Source organism: Crocodylus porosus, unplaced genomic scaffold (genome assembly GCF_001723895.1).
Source record: "Crocodylus porosus isolate Cpor-Errol unplaced genomic scaffold, CroPor_comp1, whole genome shotgun sequence".
NCBI lineage: Eukaryota > Metazoa > Chordata > Crocodylia > Crocodylidae > Crocodylus > Crocodylus porosus.
In genome coordinates this window covers 61,176,593-61,183,670 of record NW_017728950.1, presented here as the reverse complement: position 1 = coordinate 61,183,670, position 7,078 = coordinate 61,176,593, and positions in this window count along the sequence as shown.

Below are 7,078 nucleotides of genomic sequence, written 5' to 3'. Positions count from 1 at the left end.
AGGCTGAGGGGGGATCTAGTGGCCTGTTACAAACTAGTCAGAGGGGACCAGCAGGCATTGGGGGAGTCCCTGTTCCTCTGAGCACTACCAGGAGTGACTAGAAATAGTGGTCACAAGCTGGCAGAGGGTAAATTCAGATTAGACATCAGGAGGCGCTATTTCACTGTCAGGGTGGCTCGGATCTGGAACCAACTCCCAAGTGAAGTGGTGCTGGCTCCTACCTTGGGGGTCTGTAAGACAAGGCTAGACGAACACCTAACTGGGGTTGTTTGACCCCAGTACTCTTTCCTGCCTTGGCAGGGGGTCAGACTTGATGATCTGCTCAGGTCCCTTCTGACCCTACAAACTATAAAACTATGAGGTGGGTGACAGGCCGCTTTCCTCCATGCCAGGAATGAACAGGAAAGGAACCCAGGGAGAAGATGAGTGTGGGGGTGGAAATTGGCCTCTCTCCTGCCCCATGGCTGGTGCTCCCTGCTGCAGGCGCTTGCAGTTCATGCGGGGCTGTCCGGAGCAGGCACAGGCAGCCCCAGGTGGGCTGTGAGCAGCTGCAGTGTGGGGCACCAGGCACCGGGTGGGGGAGGGGCCGCTTCCCCCCCATGCTGCTTCCCTGCCTGGGGTCCCCCCCTGCCCTTCTCCCCCACCCCCATTACCTGAGGTTCCCTCATGAGGCAGCCACGTGCTCCCAGGGCAGAAGCCCCAGCTGGGGCTTCTGGATGGGGGGGCGAGGACGGGCTGGCTCTGCTGTTGTGGGAGCCCGCCGGGCTTCCCCTGGGCCTACTGCCCTTGGTTCCTGTCACTTTTGACAGAAACCAAGGGCAGACAAATATTAATTTTCAACATTTTGGCCCGGAGGCCGTATTTTGCCCACCCTTGCATTAGACTAATTTAATGTGCATTAGGTTTGTGCATGATTTTTAGTGATGCTTTAATGCATATCAGATTAGTCTAATTTGCATTAAAGCATCTTGTGTAGACACACCCACGATGTCCAAGAGTAGCCCAAGAGCTTAAACTAGTACAAGTGAGGGCATGTAACAGCTTGCTGTAACCAATAAATGACACAAGCTGCCCATTTTTAAATTATTGACCCCTGTTGTTGACACGATACCTGTAATATTTAATAAGGCTACAAGGGGCACACCAGTGGTTAATGTTGTGCTCTGGTAAAAAGGAGAAATGTCTTGCTTTCTGATTCTGATCATGTACTTATATTACACTCTAATAGCATGACTGCCCTGAAAGGAGTGCTGCCTTGAATGCCATGGACTCTGCAAATTCACTCTCCTTCTCTATTTCCATTATTAAGCCTTTAAATTCTTGTTTCTTATCATAAACCTTATCCTTTGCTGAAGTCAATTTCCATTAAGTAGCTTGTTGCTTCTAATTTCTTTTGACAGGATGTAGTGATACAGGGAAAGAGGTCATTCACCTGTGCTATAATCAACTCTTCATTCTGGCTCATCTCAGTTTTTCAGATGAGTTTGTCTAGACACTGCTGCTTTCAAAGCTACTTAGTGTAGAGGGAAAATTTCATTCAAATGAGTTGTGCAATTAATTGAGTACAATTTTTGAATTTGAATTTTTTGTAAAATGTTTAATTTTGACAAACCCAGCCTTGAAAAAAATGTTGGTATATATTTCAGTAAACAGTTTTTCAGCTTTACAACCTGCTGTAGAGTTAACAAAAAATAGTTCAGTTTCTAAAACTTGGTGTCAAATTTTCTAAATTAGAATGAGGAATTTTGAATTTTTTTCCTGACTTTTACTGGTTTTGCAACCAGTTGACTAGAAAAAAAATGTAGAAAAGTACAAATGTATTATTAGTGTTTAATCACTCAGTTGTACTATGCTGTGGTTTGTCTAATTGTAGAGAAACATTTTTCCCCACTGTATCTATAAAATCACTTAATTTTCCTTTCATAGGAATTTGAAATCAGTCTAGCTCCATGGATCTTAACTAAGGTTGCTCATGTTTGAAATGTGTGAGAGAAGAATCAAATTTGTTCCATACTGTATTACAGTTTATGCTAAGTAATTTTTTTAAGGTTAAAATATTATTCACTATGCTAAAGGTATATTATTGCATAGTTCCTAGTATAGGGGGAGAATATACTGAAAGAAAAATAATATGCAACAAAATAATTCTCTCCAAACTTGGAACTCAAACTTAACAAGAACCTCACAGCATTGTAACACTGAGACAGATGTTAACACCACACAATATTTAAAAACATATTGCCATTTCCCTGCCACTCTATCTAAAGCATAGTATAGTTTTACAATATTGATATGGAAAAATACTATTAAGTATCATCTTACTGCTAAATGAGGGAAAGTTCCTTGTCCTCTCAGTCTGTCAGAACTCACATGTTAAAGTTAGCTGGACTGATTTGATGGAGCATGAGGAAGAGACAAGTGCAAAGCTCTGCATCAGCGGATGCTGGTGTTTCAGCACCAGGTGCCACCCTCCTCACAGAACACATACTGAACAAATGCAATTGCATAGTGTTAGATGATGTGGTGGTGCTTGACAGTGCTGTTTTGGATGAAACATGAAACTGAAATCCTGACTACCTGTGGTACTTCAATATCCAAAGACTCATATTGTTAAAAAAAAGCTAATTCATCCTGTCTTGGTCATCTTGCAGCTTGGGTAAGCTCTTTTCACTTCTTTCTCTGTGTCTCTAAACCCAACTGATTCAGTGTCCCTCTGCTAAATATAGTAGACCATTAGGGTTATATCTTATCAGTATGCTGCACTAGCTACCACTACAGGATTTAGTCCAGTATGCCTGTGTTTACCTTTATAACACAACACAAGCATATACCAGACTTTCTGGAGTCTGACTTCCTTACAGGACAAATACATTTGATAGGAACACTAAGGCTGATTGAACCTAAGAGCTTGTGGGAGTCAGAATTCTGCATTCTCAGCATAGGACCACTGGCAGAGGAACTTGAGATGACAGAAGAAGCTGACCCTGACTCTTAACATCTTCAGCAAAAGATGTCAGATTAATTGATTGGGACACAGAGACAATGAGAGGTTAATTAATAGATTCATAGATTGGAAGGGCTGGAAGGGACCTTGCAAGATCATCAGGCCCAGACCCCCTGCATGAAGCAGGAAAGACAACTGGGGTCAGGTGACCCCAGCAAGTGACCATCCAGTCTTCTCTTGAAGATTTCTCTCTGGAGGGAGCCTATTCCACAGTCTGGACACCCTAACTGTGAAGAACTTATTCCTAGTGTTAAGCCTGAAACAGTCTTCCAGGAGTTTGTAGCCATTACTCCTGGTTTTCCTCAAGGGTGCCCTGGTGAACAGTTGTTTACTGGGCACCTGATGTATTCCCCTGATGTAGTGGTAAGCTGCTACCAAGTAGGCTTCTCTTTTTTTAGGATGAAGAGTACCGAGTCCCTTAGCCCTTCCTCAAATGGCTTGCCGTGCAACTTTCTAATCATACAGGTGACTCTTCTTTGGACTCTCTCAAACTATACCACATTCTTGTTGAATTATGGCACCCAGAACTGGACACATATACTCCAGCTGTGAGAGAAATGAGTGCTGACCAGTGCTGACCAAAGCAGAAGAATAACTTCCTTGGTTTTGCCTGAGACACATTGATTGATGTACGCCAGAATATTATTTGCCTTGCTGGTTACAGCATCGCTCTGATGGCTCATATTCATTCTGCGGTCTATTATTACCCCTATTTCCCTTTCAACTGTGGTGCTTGTCAGTTGACTCCCCACCCCCACTCACACCCAGTACCTCCCAGCCCTGTGGTACAGACAGGGGGCAGCACACAGCCCCGACCCCCTCCTTGCCTACAGGGAAGAAGCTGGTGCTGAGTGCAGGGATAACTGGCATCCTGCCCGCCCCATGGCTGGCACACCCTGCTGCAGGTGCTCGCAGCCCATGTGGAGCTATCTGGAATAGGCACAGGCAGCCCCACATGGGCTCCAAGCAGCTACAGCACAGGGCGCTGGCCATGGGGCAAGCAAACGCCACTTTTCCCCGCACTCAGCACCAGTTTGTAACCTGCCCCGGAGCTCACACGCTGGGCAGCCCACAGGTGGTGGTGGCAAACAGTGCCTGGCATGGCACACGGCGGGGAGGCGGGGGCGCTGCAGCTGCTGTCACCACATGCAGCCCCAACAGGAGATCCTAGAGCTGACGCGGGGCCAGGCTGGCAGCAGGGCCAGGTTACAAGGTGCTGCTGAGTGCGGTGGAGAAAAGCAGCCCCTCCTTGCTCCATGCCTTGTGCCCCATGCTGCACCCACTTGCAGCCTGTGCGGGCTGTAAGCAGCTGCAGCAGGGAGTGCTGGCCATGGGGCTAGCTACCCAGATCAAGGACAACAAGAACTCCTTTTTTAAATACATACGGGGCAAAAAGAAGGTATTGGGTAACATGGGGCCCCTGCAAGACACGCTAGGAAATCTGGTTGTCACCCCAGATGACAAAGCTAACCTATTTAATGACTTCTTTGTCTCCATTTTCCTGAGCAGGGACTGGATCAGCACCCCCACCAGGCCCCAGAGGAGGCACCCCCAGGCCAAGGGTCAGTAAGGATCTAGTCAGGGAGCTTCTGGAGGGACAGGATGTATTTAAATCATCTGGTCTAGATGATCTCCACCCCAGAGTGCTGAGGGAATTAGCTGAGGTCTATTATTACCCCTATGTCCCTTTCAACTGTGGTGCTTGTCAGTTTGGTGCCAACGAGCCTGTAGGTAGGCTGGGGATTGTTAGTCCCTAGATGAAGCACTTTACATTTCTTGATGTTGAACTTCATCTCGTTCTGAGCCACCCAGCTTGGTAGCCTGTCTAGGGCTGCCTGTATCTGCAGCCTATCTTCAAGTGCTGTAGCAAAACCCCCAGTTTTTCTTCTTTTTTAAAAAAATACATTCCCTCCCCTTCTACTAACCATTTCTGACTTTCTTGCTGCCCTCTCTATCCCTTATAAGTGATTACAAGTAGAACTAGGTAAGCTAAGTTCTTGTATGCTATTATTGTAATAAGTCCCTTTTTATATTGTAAATAGTGTTCTGTTTGTATTGATTTTTACTGTTTTATATTGTATTATATTGTATTCCTATCATTTGTGCATTGATTTTTATTGTTTCATATTAACATTGTATGATTTAGGCCTGCAATGTGTGTTGGCATGAGTGATATCAAGTATCCATTTTGTGTGTCAGGTTCCCACCTTGTTCCCATCTTGTCCCCATGCCCTGTTGTGTAAGTATGTTGTAACCTATGACTCATACCTACCCCACCTATGTAACTTGGTTCCTGAATGAATAGGTATGAATGAGGGTGCTTGAGAGACAATGGCAGTAGGTCTAAAAATAGCTCCCTCTGAATGACCGAACTATCAACTTAACGACCCAACCACCACCCTCCCTGGCTCAAGATTTTGAAGACAAAGACTGCTGCAGAAGTCAGTCAACCCACTATCACAGACACCTGAAATGGCATGTCCTTACTTAGGAGTGCACATGCTCAGTGCACCAGGGGCTGACTCTTGCCTGGGCATGCGCCTGCTGCTAGGGTCATAGGTAGTCCTCCTTACCACCACTTATCTGCCCCCTGATCTCCCAGCTGTCTGCCTCAGTTTCCAGCCTCAATCTCCCAGCTCTCTGCCTCAGTTTCAAGCCCCAAGCTCCCAGCTTTCTGCCTCTCTCTCTTTCCTGGCTGTCTCCTCCTTGCCACTGGGCTTTTTCTCTTGCACCAGTGACCTCAAGTAACTCTGGGGCCACTTGATCTTAAGTAACCCCAAGCCTCAGTTCCTCAGCCAGCTTCTCTGCAGTCTACTGGTTCTAATCCCAGTTCCAGCAAGTTTCACTCCTTACACTTTCTCTCTCACCTTAACCTTCCTCCAAGTACCCTAAGCACACACATACACCTGACACTACCCAAGTTAGGAACTCACCTGTGTGTAGGTGGGTGGTTTGTGTGTGAACTGGTGAATATACCATATATATGGTATTGTGTGTGTGATATATGAATTAGAGATCCATGTATATGTATTGGGTGTACGAGTATTGACAATTGATTTTTGTCTAACTTTTGGTGTGCATAGTGTGTAGGTGCTTGAATTGGTGATAGCTGTGCATGTGCCTGAGTTGCTAGTGTATGTGTATACACCTGGTGAGGGTATATGCACCTACAGTGTGTGCATGTGCCTAATTGATGTTCATGTGTGTGTATGTGCAATTGTACACCCCACCCTCCAGTCTAACAGTGCGATATTGAGATCCTGAGAGTTGGCCTGACTCCACAGGGCAACAGCATGACCACGCTTCCCCATAACTTGGTGTCATACATGAACTTGGCCAGTGAGCTCTTCATCCCCACATTCAAATCATTGATAAAAGAACTGGACCAAGCACCTTCCCCTGAAGACACCACTGGCCACGTCTCACTAGGATGACACAGATCTGTTCATTAGAAGTCTCTGGGTCCTACCCTGCAACAAGCTTCCTACCCACCTAACTGTCATGCAGTTAAGCCTGCAATCCTGCAATTTTCCCATGAGAACATCATTGGATACCAGATCAAAGGCCTTTTGGAAGACAAGTTATACAATGTTGACCTCCTTTCTCTTATTTAGGTGGTGAGTTACCTGGTCGTAGAAGGAGATGAGATTGGTAAGACAAGACCTACCATGGCACGGTTAAATGTAGAGGTTGCCACTCTATTACATTAGTACTTTAACTACCTGGCAATGTGGCTCCAGCACAGGGTTTAGCTTAGCACCAGTGGATTGGGTTCTACAAACATGAGGGTGGATGAAGACATGAGGACAATGCTCTTTGTGCCATCAGGCCTGGCTGGAAACCCTGGCAGAAAGCCAGTGTCCCAAACCCATTTCCCTCCTTCTCACTGGAGACAGAAGAAAGAAGACAAGCTAACATGTTTAACGATTTCTTTGCCTCTGTCTTCCTAAGTAGGGACTAGAACAGCCACCTCCCTGCTGGGCCCCCCTCGGGCCCCGGGGGAGGCACACCTGGGCCACAGGTTAGTGAGGATTTAGTTAGGGAGCTTCTGGAGGGGTTGGACGTATTCAAGTC